General features: G+C 37.6%; 1 protein-coding gene across 4 annotated transcripts in view; it reads right to left on the bottom strand.

Annotated features, from left to right (window-relative positions):
• LRBA (LPS responsive beige-like anchor protein) overlaps window positions 1-19,852 on the bottom strand; it is a 411,064-nt gene that overhangs the window by 137,263 nt on the left and 253,949 nt on the right. The window lies entirely within an intron of this gene.

Raw genomic sequence — 19,852 nt, 5'->3', positions numbered from 1 at the left:
TAACAAATAAGCAAGAAAAAACGTCTTGCAAGAAAAAATGGCTTTAAAGAAAAAAATGTTCCTTACGTTTATCGTTAAGGCAACATTCATTAATTCTGGAACTATAAAGGTTGGCTGTATAAGAGGTTAAGTATCATTTTGTCAGCTAAGGTTAAACACAAACCTGCAAATGAACTCAGCATAATCTCTCTATGGAGTAAGCGGTTGTCAAAGTAACTTGTTACAATTCCTGTCATCCCATCTGACAGACACAGATGCTTAGTCTGCCTTCAGAATTCAGACTAATCCCATTTTCAGTCCTCAGCCACTTTGTTTCTTTGTTGCTTCACTTTTTCCTTTTCATTTCAAAGCTTAATTATGTAAGTGTTAAGGGACAGCGAGATCGGACACTTCTCTACCTCAGATTAACAAACCATAAGCAAAGGAAAATGTGAGATTTGTCAATTTTAGCAAATACAAAAGCACTTAATAGAAATCCACCACAGAAAAGGAGATTCAGATATAATCCTAGTTAACATCACACTTACTGCAATTTCACTTGGGCAATATCTTGTGTATAAAAAACAAAAGTGAAGTTCAACCCTTTGACATAACAAAGGCTATTAATGAACCCAATTATTTGTTTATAAATTTTTAACAAAAGAGGATTTTGCCTCACATGTAGCGTATGTTCACAACCAACCTGCATGTTTGTAGCACAGAGAGCAAGAAACGCCATTATAAAAGCACTACACGATGCAGTATGAAACACTGTACCACCTTTGTGAATTAAAAGCAAAGATGCCTGCAAACCACAAGCAGACAGGAAAGAAGATCAGAACGTGCAAAGCAAACCATCTCCCACACCTTCTTTCTTTTTCCTTAATCCCTCATCTTCCCCTCAATACAACTGCCACAGACAACTTCTCCCCCAGTACGCACACACACAGAGAAAGAGAAGGCAAGAACAAGTACTTATTCCGACACAAATTTCTAGAAATACGATGAAAGGACCAGAGATGTTTACTAATAATTTCTGGCACAGGGGAACTAATAAACTTGGGCCACGCTGCCACTTTCCATACCACATCCATAGCCCATCCACACTAAGTGGCAGATTTGTGTAATTCTGTGGTGCTATTCAGCACCACCACGGTTGGCTTTGTCATGTGCATATAAATATCCTTTAAAGAGCACAACATCAAAAGAGGTAACAAAGGAGACAAAGTTGCAAAAAAGTACTTTTTGCTGGTATTCATTCATCTTACAATGTTTAAATTGGAGCTTATAATTTCAAGGACTACTTTTTGAGACAGACAGGAATGTGATGACCTCCGCTTTTCCGTTGTAACAAATAAAATGCAACAGCCTGCCTGTCACGATCAGTCTGTGCCTTGCAAATGCAAACGCTTCTTACATGGATACCATGAGTAAAATCAGCAGGTTAAATAATTGCCACTTTTACTCTGCAAAGCCAGCACTTTTTGTGACAATGGAAACCCTGAACATGGCCAAAAGCTTGCTGCATGCAACTGCTGCAGAACTGGAAGGAAAAGCACCAGCTTGAACATAGCAGAGGCAGTTTACATTATGCACCTTGTACAGCCATCATAAAGTTCTCAAATTCAGTATAACAGGATTTACAGCAGCAACTGGAACTGTACTGCAGAAACACTACCAGCCACCACTGTAACAATTCTTTAACCCACTCATTAACAGAAGTTATCAGGAACGAGAAGCAGCTGAGACCTAGCTGAGCAAGGCCTTCATTTCGGGTTGGAATAGCGTCTGCCTGGTCCGCAGCTTCACTTCAAAGTCTCTGGAGTTCAATTAAAACTGGATTACGTGGAAGCAGACCTTCTTTGGGACACACTGTTCTCTGAAACTCCAGGCACACTGACAGCACCCTAGACAGAGGTCTAGCCCGCCAATGAACCAGTTGCTATGGAAACTGCATCATTACCACTGCTCTGCGCTCATCACACCACCTATAGTAGATGAAAGGTCCAGAAGACAAACACATTTCTTTCATGTGTATTACCAAGTATACCTTATGAAAATCCAATCCTACCTTTTATTCCCTGACAAATATCTGATTTTATTAATAGGACCACCTAGTTGCAGAAACTGACTCTGACTTCAAATTAAATTCAGCATCTTTATTCTGGCAAAGGGATTTTTTTATTTTTTTAAAATCAGTGTTACTACCTCTGATATTATCAGAATCACAACTTTCAAAAACTACTTTTGCATTTTCCTGTTTTCACCTGTAAGACACACAACACAGAATTCTACTTAAGAATTTAAGAACACTATCCTCTTCATACTATTGTAAAACACGTTGAGTATAAACCCAGCTCATTTATTTGGGAACAACTTGTGGAGCAAAGACTAATGAGGGCATACAATCTAATTTATCCTGCACAAATAGTACCACCTTCCCCACATGAAAAAGTATAGAATTTCAGCTGATCTGACACATCAGATTGAAGTTTTATCTACTGCACATTTCATTTATTTCAAAAGATACTGTGCTTTATGGATGGAAACACTATTCATATAGTCTACCTTTTCAATTAAAATACTTAAATCAAATGAGCCAATTGTAAAGTTTTATGGTTCTAAAAATCTCATTAGACACACTGTTCTGTGATTAGACTTTGGCAACACTAGATGAACAGCTGGTACAACAAGACTATTACAAATTACTGTACAAACACAAAATTACTTTCACCTTTGCATGGAGCTCTTCTTTACTTCACGTAACAGAAATGAGGGTCTAAACCTGTAACCAGCCCTCACGTTCCTGCTGCAGGCCCTGACACTGCACAGCTGGAAGCAACTCCCCAAGAAACTAGTCAGTAAAGAATGGCCAGCTTCAACCCCCACTCCAAGGAGATTCTGAAATCAGTTGCATGTAAATTCAGGTAGTATAGTGCTGTTCATAAGATTATACATAGAGAAGTCCTCCCCTCATGATTCATAGTTGTATATCAAATAATTTCCCAACATTAAAGCGCTCACTGGGCAGCTCTTTTGTCCACGTACAGTTTTGAAAACAGATGCCCCATCCTACCTTTCCTTCAAAACCTCCTTGAATGTTGGTCATAAACAATGTCTCTCATACAAGATTACGTGCAATAGTTAAAAGATACCATCACTACAGTTGCCTTCTGAATTAGAAAAGCAATATTTTATTGAAGACTAAATGAACATTTTGCTTTACCTTTTAAGCAAACCAATCAGCTACCGTATATTTTATTTGATTTTAGAGAAAAGTACTATTGATCTTCAAAATGTGAATAGGCTAGAAGTAATTAAGTCTATAAATGGGTTACAGAACTGAAACAGTAACTGAATAATTATATTACTTTAATGTGCCAGCCAATTTAATGGCCACAAGAAAAATAAAAACTAAACAGCTTATTTAAAAAGCCAATGCACATTTGTATATTTCCAAAAAAAGTTATGATGTACCAGACACACAAAAAATACCAAAAAAAGCCACCAAATAAAAAAAATAAAGCATTGAATTTGCATTTAAATTTGACTGCAATTGAGAGATAAAATCCATAAATACATTTTTTCTAGCAGCATTCTTTGTCATTTGGGAATGACATCAGGAAGGCAAAATTACAGCACTTAGAGGTTACAAAATCTGACTCTGAGTTCACGAGGAACCTGGATCTCCCCCACAATCTCCACCCTGCAACTGAAGATCCTCAGATCCTCCTGTCCAACTGTCCAGGCACTACTGAGTTCCTGGCTGCAGGATTTGCAGTGAAATGGTCTTACCCTGCTCTTTGTTCAAATATGTCCACATCCAACCAGGCTAATTGGGAATTAGATCAGATTAGTAATCATTTTAAATATCCAAATTTTCTTAAATAAATCACAGTGCTTATTAGTCTATTTTAGACCTTTCTACAGAACAGCAAATAAGACGTTTGTTTTAAATCTCAGGTGTTTATACAATCAGCCACTGAAATCCACAGGCAAACAGTGGCAATCTCCCACCCAGTCCCTCCTGTGAGCACGCACAGTCTGCTATACAATCCTGTTCAGCATTTTCATGGGTGACAAACTCAATTAAACATATTAATTACTTTAATGTTCCACTAGACAGTTTTACCCAGCATAAAAAAATTAAATAAATAAATAAATACTCCGTGACCTTTGTATCGATCAGAGCAAAATGGCTTATGCCTGGGTGTGGGTGGTGAAGGGATTGGGGAGGGGGGTGGTAAAGGACTCTCATGTTTTCTCTTCCAATTACTGGGGGAGATGATAAAACCACAGCAAATGATGTATCAGCTCATTTTATCTTATCGCTTTGGGGCTAGGTGACAATGAAGTTCATATTTCACTGGTTCCCATTGAAGATTGTGAAAATTACTTGGCCTTATGACCTGAAATTTCACTGGAAGACAGAAATTTCTCTTCTGCAAAGTAATGCAATTTTTCAGATGTCAACCTTTAGCCCAGCTTTAAAAATTAATTTCATTTATATTAACCAATGATATTGATATTTTCACAGAATGCTCTTTGATACATGAACCACAGACTAGCAAATTGATGTGCTCTAGACGGATAAAATTATTTTATCTGAAGCTGCTGGGGACAGACAGATTTACCACAAACCGAAATTCCTATTTCACAGTATACTATTTATACTAGCCTCATATACCTTAAGGCCTCTGGACCTGTAAACAGTTTAATCTCTAGTTAGGACTCAGTTTTGTTTCTAGACTTCTTCAGTTTTGAAATAATTTCTATGTATATGATATACAAATAAAAACACCATTTGTTTAGAAATTAATAGTTTGTCACAGACCACAGATCAGTACACACGTGATGACATGAAAAATACTTCCCAGATGATTAAAATAGAGGAATGCACAACTATATTTTCTCTCTTTATCCTCACACTCAAGCTATATTTCAAAGTGAACAAAGCATGCAAGGCAGATTTTCTGAGCGTGCCCAGGGAAGTGGCTGGGTCGCCATCCCTGGAAATATTTAAAAGACGTGTAGATGTGGTGCTTAGAGACATGGTTTAGTAGTGGATTTTGCAGTGTTAGATTAATGGTTGGACTCAATGATCTTAAAGGTCTTTTCCAACTTAAATGTTTCTATGATTCCACTAACTACAGATAACCTTCTTCCCAATTATCAAGAGCTAACTCAGGAAAAAAAATGCATTCAGAACTTTTCTGATTTGGCCGAGGCTCTATACGCCTCACATAAACCAATATATCTGTGAACAATGTCAGCAAAGTTAGTACCAACTTTTCTACTGTATCCAGTACTTCACAAACAACTTTTTTACCCCCTTTTGATTAACCTTGCTGACTGTTAGGGAGCAGGAGTTCATTATCACTGGCAGACAGCATTTAATCAACAAAAAGGACAAGAAGATCTGATTGCTAAAGATAGGTATATAAGTTAAATTATGCAGCCTAGAAAGTGGAATTTCAAAAAGAAGAAGATTAGTATAGGTTTGGGTGGCTGTCCAAGTCCTGCAAGGTTAAGGATGTAAAGTTATGCCTTTCTTTGGAAAATAAGACAGCAGGCTTATTTATGATCAAAAGGAGCCACAACTGCAAGAATTCACAGATTCTCATCGGAGCTGACTGATGTCTTGATATAGTGAACCTGTTACGTTCCGATTTAAGAGTTAGTAGGATCTGCTCATCAAGAGCTGTTTACATCATCTGGGACGGTTTCCCATCAGGATCTAGCTGTAACAGTTTACAAATGATTCAGCTCAAACCTTCTGAAACAATGGTTATTTCAGCTTCTGTGTCTGTCCGCAGGTTCAATCGCTAACTCAAGAACAGGCTAGGTGACCAACAAGTTGTTTACCAACATGTGCAGAACAAATCTATAGTCTCTGCTATTTCCAATAAACACGCAAGCAATAATTATCAGTTCCTGAGGTGTGAAAGTCTAGAAAGTAAGAATTAGCAACAATTTATTAGCGAGACTACCAAAAGCAGCCTTTCTAAAGCAATCTCCCATAACATACCTCAGAAGCACTAAAAAAAGCAGTGTGCTACCAACCTAACCTGCAAGCCATGCACTGTAGAAATGTCAATGCAACACCAGCAAGCAGCAAAAACATATATAAGAAAACAGAAATTCATGACAGGGTTTTTTTGTACAGAATATTTCAGACAGACAGCTCTCTAGCCAATCATCCTCTTCTCATTTGCCTCAGTAATTTTTATTTACAGTACACCTGAAATGCAATTTTGCAAAACAGTGTTGTAAAAAAACCCACCACAAACACCACCAATTCTAGATCATACGAAGATCACCAAGAAAAAAGTACATGCATTAACCTGGAAGTTCATAACTCCAACCCCTATTTATTTGTGGCAGTGTTTATAACCCACACATAAAGGAGGAGAATGGTGACAATCTTTACTCTGCCAGGGTTAGCTGTTACGCTATTTGCTATAGCACTGATGTTAATACCTACACAGACTTCAAGTACTAGCGAGTAAAAAGACTTAACAAATCATAACTGAGATATCTTTTAATCGTACAGAAATAACTCAGGATACTCATAAGCATAAATTGTATAAAGAAGCCTCTGAGATGTGTATCGTGCCTTCCATGTTGAAGCATGAATTACCCTTTTTGCCTCGTGAGTGGGTCTTTATGGGTCTAGATTTGCTTACGATGTTTGCTTAAATTATCTAAGATTGAAGATACTCTTACGAAAGTGCATCAGTACACACAGGTACAGCCACAAGTGTGTGTGTGTATAAATGTTCACCTATTAAAATAAGAGTGAGAGACTGCATAAAAGCATTACATATAGTTATGCACAGAGAATAAAGAGTATTTTCTCATTTTTTTCCTTCATTAGATCATAAGTTTTAAAATTTGGAGAGTGCTTTTAATCCATTCTAATTAATAAGTCCAATTCTGGCAAGTCTTGATGTCCACATAGATTGACAGTTTCCATAACCCCCTTGTGAACTGCATTAAATTATACAACTTCATGATTTCATATGTCAATGAATTCTGCCAGTTAAACATACACAATGTAAATACTAAAAAAGCTAGGTTTCTTGATTTCATTTTGTATACATTGAAGAAATGACATTACCTGCAAAAGCTCAAGATGACAGTTTAAGCATCCCTGAGCAAAATTCAGTGAAATTATTTCTCACTGTATAGAAGTCACCAAAGAAGCTGATCATCTTAAGATGTGGAATTTGGATAAAAAATGCTGAAAGAAAGTATTATTAATACTAAGCCTCTGTAGTAATGAACTGGTGTGGTGCACTCCATGTTAGCTACTGTACATGAGACAGAATTTTGGAAAATTAGGTGGGGAAACTCCATTTGCCATCATCTCACCTATGCAACCGAGGAGCAGGTGTCTAGGCCTCTCCAAAAAATTCCTCGCAACTCTCTAATCATGGTGCTAACAACATAACTTTTATGCAGCACAAATGCTGCTACCTCATTACCTAGCCCACTTTCAAGCTTATTAATACAGAAAACTAAAAGACAAACAGGAACCTTCAGATGTTCCAAATTTTGCCTTTGTGAAAAATGATCATTTAAGCTGTCCTCCTGTCTCCTTGGGAGTTAACAAAAAAGAAAATCCAAATTCAGATTGTGATCATGTGGAAGTGATCGTTACGGAAATGTTTTATTATTGGAAATGAGGTTATAAAACAAAAACTCTTTTAAAACTTCACCTCAAAAGTTTTTAGTGTACTCCCTTGCGCTGGCTATTACAATTAAGCAAAAAACAGATGCACCTTTTTGAGGTAGTAAGTATGACCATGATACAAATTTTGCTGATCTACTTGAAGTGTGATCATATAGAAAGCTCCCTAATAGAAGTAAGACCCATATAGGTCTCCTTCAGCTGCAGTTTATGAGGGCAGATACCCAGGTGTGTGTGTCTGAGATAAGTGAGTTAAAAATACTCTTGAGGAATACCAGCAAGGACTGTTAACCATTTTGTGTCTGAGCTCTCCAGTACAGGATACCTTGGAAGGGTCTCAAGATCAGATTTCTTCCTGGGAAGATCTTACCCAGCAAAGGGTACCAATTCCTTCTGTTCTTTGTATAAGACAACTGAAGTAAAATTAGAGAAAGTAAGTGCTAGGGTTGCAGCCTCATCATCTGTGATGAATCACTCATGCTGAGATCAGTTTCAGTTTTCAGTCCGTCTGTTTTTCAGAAAATCAAAACTGATTTGTGGGAATTACTGTCTTACTCTCTCCTACACAATCAGACCTGAGACTCTTTGGACAGGCCCCTCTTTTCATAGTTCTGAGGCAATTGGTTTTTTTCCTCGCATTTCAGAAGCAATTTGTAATATCTGATAAACTTCTAACAATTAAAATTACAGCACCTAGCAAAGGACTTTGTCCCTTTCCAATTCTGAACACATTATGCTGTTGTGCTTTGCTCATCTTATTTCTAGTAGCGGCTCTAATATATGCCATGATGCTTTAACACTACCGCAATAAAAACCCTCTCTAAACTATTTAAAGGATCTCAAAACAAGCCCTAAAAGCTTTCTCTTGTTTAAGTACCTGAGAAATTAATAAAAGGAATCAAGCAGAGATTCTTTTTTTATGACAAGAAGGTATTATCATGGTGTGGGGTGCAGTTTCTTTTAAGTTTAAAGTTCTGGCTGGTTCCTCTTTTATAAAATTCCTACCACAGAAAAAAGCCTTGGAGATAATTTTTATCAGACTGTAATGGTTGATGTCTAAGAAGTACAGAGTATGAAAACCAGGACAATTGCCAGACAAATGACTCACAGCAGTTCATATTCACAGCAGTATAACTAGATATGGTACAAGTAATGTACAGGAGCATCGACCTCAAAGGCAGAGCACAGAAAACAATGTAAAAGCTCTCTTTGTTTTGCTGTCTCTTAAAGGCACTTAGTCATTGAAAGATTTTTAGGAAAATGAGGTTCATGCTTGCTGTAACTGGCTCTTCAAAATCCTATTTTGAATAGCTAATGAGAATAGTCCTATTAGATTTCCCACTGATGTTCCCTGCACCGCCCATTTCACTACTTTCAGGATGTGATTCCTCCCACTGCCTGCTTCTCCACGTATCCAGCAAAGGCCTATCCAGCCAGAACACGTGCAAGTGGAAGCAGCAACTACAACCAAGAACGAACTAATGCACCTGCCCATCCTGGCGGTTGTCCAGTGTCTGCCATTGTCACCTGGTCCTCCAGATCAATGGGCAAATAGGCAATGAATAGGTAACTTCCAATGCCAAAAAGAAGGCTCTTTTTTTATCAATGACCTGTACGCTGACCTCCATATCCCTTCATCATAAACAAAAACACAAACACCCCCACACATCTGGCAGGAAGCTAGAGTACCAGTCATCATGAAAAACTGCATCTGATCCACTCATTAATGGGAACCAAGCCCATACACAGCAGAACAGATGTGCCTCTTGAAGGCAAAGAGAGAAGTCAAGACTCCAGAGCTGCCAGTCCAGCAGTTTACATTAAAAGATTCTGTGCTATGTTTTATGAGAGATGTGGCACAGAAGGTGAGGCTTGCAAAGAGGTGGGAATGTAGACATGGCTTAATGCCACCTTTATGCTGCACAGACTCTAGACCGCTGCAGGAACCAAATCCCTCTTGAGAAATACAGAGCAGCAGCAGAGGCTGCTGTGTCATTACATACATTGGCCTTATTCGGGATGCCTGGGGCCTGCCCTGTAGCCCAGGACTGTATAGGACTTAATGCTATAGAAATTCTCCCTCTTGCTTTCAGAAGTTGGGACAGAAGATAGCACAGTGCTACTAATGAACCCCCTGCTGCTCAAGTGCTTCTCCGCTCACCGCTAGTCCATTTACTGTCAACCAAAGCATAACACAGGTACAACAACAAAGCAGAGAAATTGTTCTTGGTTATCAAAGGACATGTCCCCTACATGCACTTCTTTTTCATCAAGACCCACATGAGCGTACCTCATATTCTCTATCTGCATTCTTACATTTACCTTATATTCCTGTAAAAGTAGATTCATTTCTCAGGTAAAGGAACCGCCTGCCATCAGTCAGTGACAAAGGTTTTGCTATGGCCTGTGACTGTAAAGGAGAATCTCTTCTTTCCAGATCACCCACAGAAATAACTTGACCAATTAAAGCTTATTGCATGTTTGTAAAGAACAAAAAGCTATGTGAAGAGCTTTCATACAATAACTTCTGGTTTTTGATCTTAGTAGACAAGGTAAAATAAAGTACTATGAATTCAGCTTTACAGCATATCTACGAGTAGAGACCCTTTTCCAAGGTCAAACAAGCCATGGACATAGCTAACGTGAGGTCTACAACCACATCTAGGCTAACAGAACAAGAACATAACCCTAATTTCAGTTTAAAAATGCAATAGAAAATTAAACTGCATTTCTAGTCCAAATGATTGATAAGAAAGGCTTGGAAATGTGATTCAAGTGTAACAGATACACAGACAGCAGTCTGGGGATAGCTGAACAATTGATCCAACAACATGATTTGCCTTGCCATTCCCCCTGGGGTATTAAATCTAAAACTTGCTGCTCCTGAGGGCCCAATAAAAAATAGGCCTATCAAAGAATTCTGCAGATGACAGGAGTAGGGAGGGCAGTAAGTCTCTGTGAATATAACAGCTCTTGTGAAGAGCTGTAATCTGGGCTGTGCTACGCATTTCTCTGACAAATCCACGACGCTGTTTTGCACAACTGGAAGTTTTCCTAAGAGCCAGGAAAAGTCCAGTCTAACATGGGAGTATTTACAAAGCACCAGGTTCCAGCCAAGTTGTAACAGATTCATAAATGCTAAAGTCAAAAGGGGAAAAACTGCTTTTTTTAGACAAACTTAACCTCACAGCAATATCCTATCCATCCTGCCCAAAGTGCTGCCAAGAACTAATAGTTCCTGAGAAAATGTAACATTTATTCTGCTCGTGCATAATTCATTTACAAAACTAACTTAAGGCAGCACTTTCATAGGCAACCCTTATCAAGTAAATTAACCGCATTTCAAGGAATGATGTGGGAGGCCTTCTTACATCTTTTAAGTGGGGAAAAAAAACTAACTGGATAGCGGCTCCCTTCCCAGTCAGCTCCATGTTTTGAAAAAGGTGTAAGGTTTTTAAGAAGAGCAGAAGATTCAAGGCAAAAGAGAAATTGATTTTGCAGAGGCCTTTTCAGTTCTGAAGTGATTTCATTTGTTACTCGATGTTCTTTTGTAACAAAAACATGCAGGTTAAGACAGAAGACTTACCTTAGGGTTAGTGAGGGTTTTCTCTATGAGTAAAAATAAATACTGGAGTACTTGTAAGTAATTTTAATGATTCGGGATCTGGCATCCGTGAAAATAAAAATACCTGTAACCAATTCTTGCCATAACATGTCAGCAATACAGATATTCAAGTAGGTTAATAATTTTAAGATATATGTCAAAGGAAAGAAGTACTGACTTTGGAATCTGAAATATAAAAATATCACACCCTACAAGAAGGAACACATTTCTAACTAGAAACTTTTGTGGATTTATCTCTACAGGATAATCAATTTCTACTCAAGGAGTTGGAAACCGAAACTTTGTGTAGTTTAATGGCTGAGCACTTCTTACAGGGCAAGGAAAGCAATTTTTATTTTTCCTTGAGTGCATGAGAACTAGCTAATCAAATTACTAGGACGCAAAACTTGAGGCAATAGCACATACTAAAAGCAACTTGTCCAGACATACCTCATAGGGTTCCACCAGTAAAGAACTGACAAACTGATCAACAAAACATTGTTCCTGTTTGACAGAAGTTGTATTTGTTTGTCCTTATTTAATAATTATAGCGGGTTTGAAATGTGGATTTAAAATAAAATGATAGACTTATCAACTTTAATTTGTTATATTAATTGTTGAAGTTTCAAATATACAGCAACATAAAGAGTCTAGTGAAAAATAACTAAAATTGGCAAGTATCTGCTTCTCAGCATTCCACCCAAACAAAATGTCGATGTTGATAAAATCCACTTTTTAAAACATGTACCCTTGCAAATCTTAAGTACTGTCATCTCATCTCCCTGTTGGAGTTTGATTGATTACGCCTTTTCCTTATGTTCATTAATCTCATCACCTTATCTTTTACACCACTTCATTTTAGCAGAAAGGCAATAATAAAACCCTCATCCATTATCCTTTTACGCATCTAGTCAAGCGGAAATGGTTAATAACATGCTACAAATTGAACTTCAATCACCTCATTTTCTCCTTTGTCGAATGCACATTAAAGTATATTCCAAAAGTGCAATTTGTTTTACAGGGGAATTTGTGTTATATTGCTACAGACAACTAAAATTAAGTGTTTCTCAGTTTGGTTATTAAATATATCCAACTGTCCTTTTATCTCCGATACTAAAACATTAACTCATTTTATTAGGGTGTAATAATACAAGAGCCTTATCTCCCAGAACACAGGGACATCTAGTCTGCCTAATAGTAAGTGTTATACAATGGGTCATTTATCTTTTTTTAAAAAAAATATGCTTCTGATAGTGTATGAATTGGTACATTATTGCAGATGAAATGGCTCTCCATTTAAGAAAAGTTAATTTGTTTACATGCAGGCTTATCTTCAAATGCAAGCCCCATTAGAGAAGCGGTCTGTAACTGTCAGAGCAAGTGAGGAGGGAAAATAGGTGGATGCAGAAAAATTTAGAGCCCAATAATTTAACTCTGATCACCAATTTCCTGTTTGAATATTAACTGTGTTCCACAGGCACTTCGCAAATATTCTATGATACTAAAATGATTCTACAGAAACACTAATTGAAATAAGAGTCCCAGAACTTGGTTTGTGAACTCTCATCATCATTCCAAATACAGGCATATCTTAGTAAACTAAAAGAAATTATATTTCTCAAAAAAAAAAAACCAACCCAAAAACAAAACCCAAACCCCAAAACCCCAAAACAACAAATGAACAAGAAAGTCCATCTCATAAAAAAAAGTTCCCAAATGATACATGTTTGGAGTTGTTTCTTCCAAAAAATAAAAGGGTGGGTGAAATTCTAGCTCTATTTAATTCTGCGACAGTAATCCCTTTTACAGAAGGGGAGCAAGATTTTCTCTGCTGATCTCGCATCCCCCTGGAAAAAGTTCCACTTGCACTTTGGAGATCATCTCAGTGAAACAAGACCAGTTTGACTAACTCCTCCGTAAAATTGCGTACCAGGACAAACAAATTTAACCACAAATGCCATACAACTATTACAGTAAAAAGATATTTTCCTGTGCTTTGTCTCATCCCAATTCTATGGAAACTTAGCGTTAACCTTCTAAGAAGCCTGAGAACACCAAAGATCCTACCTTTAATCAAAGAAAATCGAATTAGGGAGACAGTCATTTCTACCATAAAAACTTACAGTAGTTAGTCTCACAGTACGTATATACACTAATTATTTAAAAAAATGAAGTAATGGCTGTCTTTTACATTAAAACAAAGCAAAGCACAAACACACAGCTCTAATTAAATTCTAAAAAGATGAAAAATCACTTTTACATTTCCCTCAGTGGTCATCCTTTTTTCCAACTCTTTTATCCATTAAAAGTTTGTCTTATTTCCCAAGCCTTTCAAACAGTGTTTCCTCACTCCTGCTCTATCATCTTCCATTCAACCTGCAACTTCACAAGCACGTTTGCAGGTGGCTGTCCAGTTCCTGTTGCACCTCATCTTGTCCATCCTCAGCGACTTTCTACCGCTACCCCAAACCCTCTGTTCCAACAGCAGTATGTTTGAGGTCATGCAGTAAGCTGGAGTTGGGTAAGTGATTCTGATAGAAATCAACCTAGGATGGGCAGAAGGAAAAAAATGAAAGGGGGGAGGAGACGATGAGAACAGTTTTATTCAGACTCACTTCCCCACTCAAAACACTTTCCCAGGAACACCTGAGGAAGGGATGGGAACATGGTGATTGGATGGCACTTGAGGACTGCTTAAGCCAGTACTATCACTGAAATGAATGCTTCTGAAACTTTGGTCTAGTAAAAACTTGACTCCAGTCAGAACAGCATCTGCTTGCGATTAGTTTGGTTTTCAGTCACGCACCTCTCCAGTTTCTTCCATTTCTCTACGTGTTAAAAAAAAAGACACTCGTTATTATCTGAAACTCTGCTGTGCGTTTTCTCTAGAAACTGCCTCAAAGCACTCCTTCAATGCCATACCTCTGAAAGTTTCCAAGTGTGTTGATATAGATAGCTGCTGGGTTTGTGTTGAAAATCTCTCCTTTGGTCTTTGAAAATGTCTTCTTTCTTGTTTTCTCATACTTCAGCCAACATGTAGCTATCTGATGCTTCTGGTTCTAATTTAGAAAGGAAGATACCTGGACTGTGTTTGTAAATGATGGTTCTCTGATACTGCCACAGTCCATGACTAGGCTTGTATTGCACCCTAGTAATACAAAAAGCATTCTGCTTCTTCAAAGCATAGAACATCTGCACACTACTCCGTCTGTGTTCATGACAGATTCAGCCCTGGAGTAAGAAAACTCAATTCTTACTGAAATAAATAATTTGACCCCTCAAGAATTCAGGCTGCTTCATCTTCATAAAGTCTGAAGTACTCAACTACTTTTTCTGCTACCCAAGCTACTTTTAATCTTGACTCAAAAACACATAAACAAGTTAATGTGCATGCCATCCGCTCATTGCAAAGTCACTGAATTAGACCAAAAATACTGATTATTTGCTAAAACCTGCATGCTTAAACTTTCTAGTTTCACATATGAAGACCAAAATTGTAGTTGGCATCCAAAACAAATTTCAGAATGAAATGCACAGTCAGCACTTCCAAGTAGCACCTTCAACTAATAGAAGCATATCAACATAACAAATCTAAAAAGCATGCATTCCTAGACCATGTGCAGACACAGAATTTGATCTGAATCATCAAATTATTTTTTTTTTCATTTTGATAATTTTTCTGAAAGTTATCTTTCAGAAAACTGCTTTAAGTATCCCCTCTTAATAACGGCATCTTCTTCTAAATATGCAACTGAAGAGGTTTTCTACTTGTTTCCCTTTTGTTATTTAATTTACACTAAAACAGATGTTCAAGAGAGCCTTTAGGTTCTTTATGAGAAAGTCTAGTACCCAAGTGGAATAAATAGGGAATTAGCACGAGCTATAAACCTAAGAAGCTTCTAAATTGCTGTCTGCCATTTACCAATAGAGGTGCAAGTTTACACAGTGTAAGTTCAACCCTTCAGCTGATGCCACACTTTTGCAAAATGTAAATCACTGATGCTATAGTACTTGATTGTGGCAATTTATTGCAGAAATAAATGAACAACTGAATACTAAGCAAGTCAACATGAGTCTTGATTCTAGTCTCTAACCACCATTCCTGTACCACATAACATGTCATCATCTATAAGTAAATGAGTTAATCAATTTAATGAGGATTCAGACAAATCGGCTGCCTAATGAGCACTCAAACTGATGTGGCAAGGGTTATGCTCCAGTGCTGACAAAATCAGTTTGATGAAACTGTGACAAAAGCAGCAAAGCACTACTCCTTCAGCACATTTTCCTGCATCTTATTAACATGAAATTACAATCACTATTTGCAAACTGTATAGGGAAATCATTTATCGTGTAAGTCATGTAAGCATATGCTTTATCTACTTTTCTTTCCAGCAAGCCTGTGTATATTGTTGGAAATCATTTAGTAATTATTCAGTTCTTTTTGAAAATGGCAATCAGATAGAGTTGTTTAAAGTAATTTAGATTGAGTATGCCAAGGGAATTTCCACAGACATCACATTGTATGATTTTGCATTTATGAACATGCCATTTGGCAATAAATATAAAATAAACTAACCAAAATAAATGAAAATATACCGCAGCTTTGCAAATAGTTAAGGAAATTAACACTGGAATCTCTTTAAAAGCAAACGGAAAAAGTCTGACTCCAGTTTTAGATAATGGCAATGCTCTCCATAATGCTAAGATGCAAAAATCATAGGCCGAGGAAAGAAATGAACCTAACATGTATCTTAACTATTTTACCAAAATCCTTTAATCAGGGCTCCTGTTAGAATTTTCTAGCACTACTAGCTAGGTATGTCTGGGTTCAAAATGCAGGGCCAAGGAATGTCCAAAGGACTTGAACATAAGACTTGAAAATAATTAAAAATTAAAATCTGTCAAGTAAAAAAAAAGCCATAATTTAAAAAGTAAAACTTAACTCTTACTTTCCAAGTATTATGTGTCTAGAAAACTTTCTGCAGCGAAGGAAAAGCACCTCTACATGAGGTTGTTTAAACAACAAGAGATGCAAAGGTATATCAGAACAGTTTTTACAAGTAATAGCCACAAATAAAAGATGTTTCTAAATAGCATCAGTGTACCTGCAGCCATACAGACCATATAACCCTGCACTAGGACTACAAGAATAAACTTCTGGCTGTTTTCATAGAGCCAGCAACAATTTAATGCTTATACACTAATGACTTTCCCTTCTCTAGGGCAAAGTGCCATACCTGTAATATCTAATAGCTGTCCTGTGAGCACTGCAAGGACCAGGGAGAAATGGTAGAAGTCACAACTTTTTCCCAGGAACATGGGATGGAGCAACTTTGAAACTTCAGCATGAAGTCAGAAGAAATAACTGACTGTTACATAAGGACGCACAACCTCAGATACCAATGCGATTGTATTCTCTGGAGCAGGTATCTTTGGCTTTGGGATCTGTCTTTGAAAAGCAATCCAGAGACAGCGTAAATGATGTTGCATCCAACATAAATAGAAGGATGTCAAACCACCAAACCAGTAATTAGGAACATTCCCAAAACAAGAAATATGTGTATTTTAAAAAAAAAACCACCACATAATTATTACATTAAAACAACAGTAGAAATCAGTGGCAGTTGACAAAAGCAGCTGGCATATCCTCATACTATTTTAACACCAGGCACTTCCCCCACAAAGGACAGTGTTCTTGATAACACAGTGATTTAAGTCTGAAAGGGCTGAACTTTCCACTTCCATGATTCTGATCACAATACACCTCATCTAAGTTTCCAACCCATTTAAAGGTTCTCGATTAAAATCCTGATTCACCTGTAATCACTTGGCTGAGGTGACAGTCTATGGCTATGGCTCCACGGCAGGATGCTCCGGCCTGCCCCAAACTGTACGGTCCCACTGCCTCCTTTCTCCTGCCACTAATGTTCCCATGGCCCCAGAGGTAGTTGCCTCAGGGAATCGCTGTGTAAAAATCCAGGGAAGAAAATGTAGCTTCCTGTCAGGTCAGTTGCCTCACTTGACTCATCAGGTAAATGCTGCTGATGGCACAGGGGTGGGGGGGAAGGACTAAGCAGCCATGAAATGGGTCCAGCAATTCTTTCTGTGCCAGATCCCGTTTGCATTAAAGTGGTGGTAGAACCCTCCTCTCAGTTTCACGGACCATTACATACTTCTTTGTGCCTCTGAAAATATCTTGCCATTGCAACTGTACAGCTGTTTTCCCACCCGACTTTTGTCTGCTAGCTATAGGAACATGCCACAGAAGAAACAATTCGCCTAGTTAGCTTTGGTTGAATATAACTTCATAAAAACTTCCAAGAAACATCCAACTATAAAGATTACATAACTTTGGGTTATAAAAATACCCCCACAATTAGACAGATTCTAATATAATAAAATTTGTACACCAACGTAGCAGTGTTCTTTAGTGACAATTAGAACATGTGGCTAATTCAAATGCCTCTGGATTGCCTATCTTTTACAAAACATTTACAACTACCAAAGTAGGTAACTTCTCCAATGCTATAAGCAGAGAGCATCCATGTTTTCATCATAAAGCCACCTTAAGGTGCAAAACTAAAAGCTTACATTAATTCCAGTACTGTAGCTGAGAATAAAGGCCAATAAATTGAGCATTAAAAGTATACAAAGGAAGAGACTGGGAAATCAATATTGAATACAGAGTACCAAGTATCACTTATTTTTTGACAGAATCTAGAAGGAAAGCTAATAGGTTAATTAGCCTTGCTTTCACACTAAAAAAAGGAAAAGAAGAAAAAAAATGTTAATTTAATCTAATAGAACTTGCAAAACTGTCATATTCAGTAGCTTGTCCAGCAATTTTTGATGTAAATGCCACCATTCCACACAATTACAAGTACAACGAACACTGAAAAAAACCCAACCAACCAACCCCCAACCTGTACTCTTTATCTGTCAGACTCATACTTAGCCCTGTTACACTTCAAACATCAAACTGCTCCACTCTGCTTAAATTTTTTGGCCATGAATATTCCGTATTGCCACACCTAGGAAAAAATAAAAATTTCTGCTGACATGGTGACTCCTCCTTGTACTTACACAAAATTTCATGGCAGTTTTCTGTCTGCAGCAAATGGATATGACTGTAATTTGCTGAAAAGTCGTGACTCTTTTCAAAATCTTAGTTATTCAAATTAGGCAGTTATACCCCCCCAGTAAACAGTCTTTGTGATGGCAATTAATTTTGATTATACTTCAGAATACTTAACTGTAAGAGGAAAAGCACAAAGTAGATGAGACAGACATTTTACATGTGAAATTGGGGAAAAACTTTGTTTCGTAATAAAGTAAAATTGGACTGCTGGCCTATTTCTACTGTGCTAAAAGGAAGTATTCAAAACCAAAAGCACCCTGAATGCTTAATTCAGAAAAAGTTACCTTCCTTCTCCTTAAAGAATATATCCTTAATAACATGGATTTACTTTTCCCAATTAATGACTCTCAGTGAAAGATCTGTAAAGGCTGCTGCTTTATATACAATTAACAGTCAAACTGTAACACAAATTACGTGTCATCCTTATCAGAGTTTACACATTGAACTCCTGTATCTGTTGCCAGCAGGCAGCCCTCTCCATCTAGGGAATATCACCATGAATTTGTTCAGTGTCTCAGCACAAAATTTCACACCAGAAGATGGTTTACCATCCCTGGCGTGCCAAAAGCACACGGAGCTCCACCACACCATTTATTTTCTACAGTCGCTGAGTGGCTTTTGTGCCGACTGCCCCACAGAAGTTCAGCCTGTCATTGCTAGGGGCTTATCCTGGAGCAAACTTCCACGGCGCACACATGCTGTACTACCCCCACAAAGATGGGAGCTGAGACCTATGACTTTTTTTCTGAGCAACCTTCCCCTTTTCTAAGGATAACAATGTTATTCCCTAGCAACATATTCAGTTGCAGATCTGCTATAGATATCCAAGACTATATTAATCACATCTGTTACTTACATCTTCAAAAATTGGTCTCAAACACACTAAAGCGTAAGCCTCATTCCTTCCTGTGATTGTAGCAAACTTAAGACAAACATGGGAAGGATGGTTATGAGGTAATGCAGCGAGGCTCAGGAGAGACACATCACTACTATAAAAGTCCATTTCAGGATTGGGGGGGATGGCTAACATATAAGAGATTTATTCATGTCGTTAGAAGATGTAGGTATAATTAAAGTAACTAGATACTCTTAACAAAGTAATGGGAAAACACTTCTTAAATTATCCTATGCACTGCACAGAACGTTGTGTTTTTATTTTTACAGCTGATGACCTTGCATTTAAAGCAGCATCAGGAATGCAGTGCTCTCTTCACTATCCCTTGAATGCCTGGAATGCTATTTATTTTTTCCTCTTTTTTTCATAGTTGCAAGCTTTTTTATTTTACATTTGAGTGTGTCATATTCCTCTCATCAACACATAGAGATGAAGTCACAGTTAGTAGCAAAGCTTTAGAAGCAATTACTTCATTTTCTCATATGTTCCAATTGTTAAAGTATAAGCACAGCCAACCTCTTTCTCAACATTAAGGATTTG

Source organism: Falco biarmicus, chromosome 1 (genome assembly GCF_023638135.1).
Source record: "Falco biarmicus isolate bFalBia1 chromosome 1, bFalBia1.pri, whole genome shotgun sequence".
Taxonomy (NCBI): Eukaryota; Metazoa; Chordata; class Aves; order Falconiformes; family Falconidae; genus Falco; species Falco biarmicus.
This window is presented reverse-complemented; position numbering and strand designations above follow the sequence as displayed.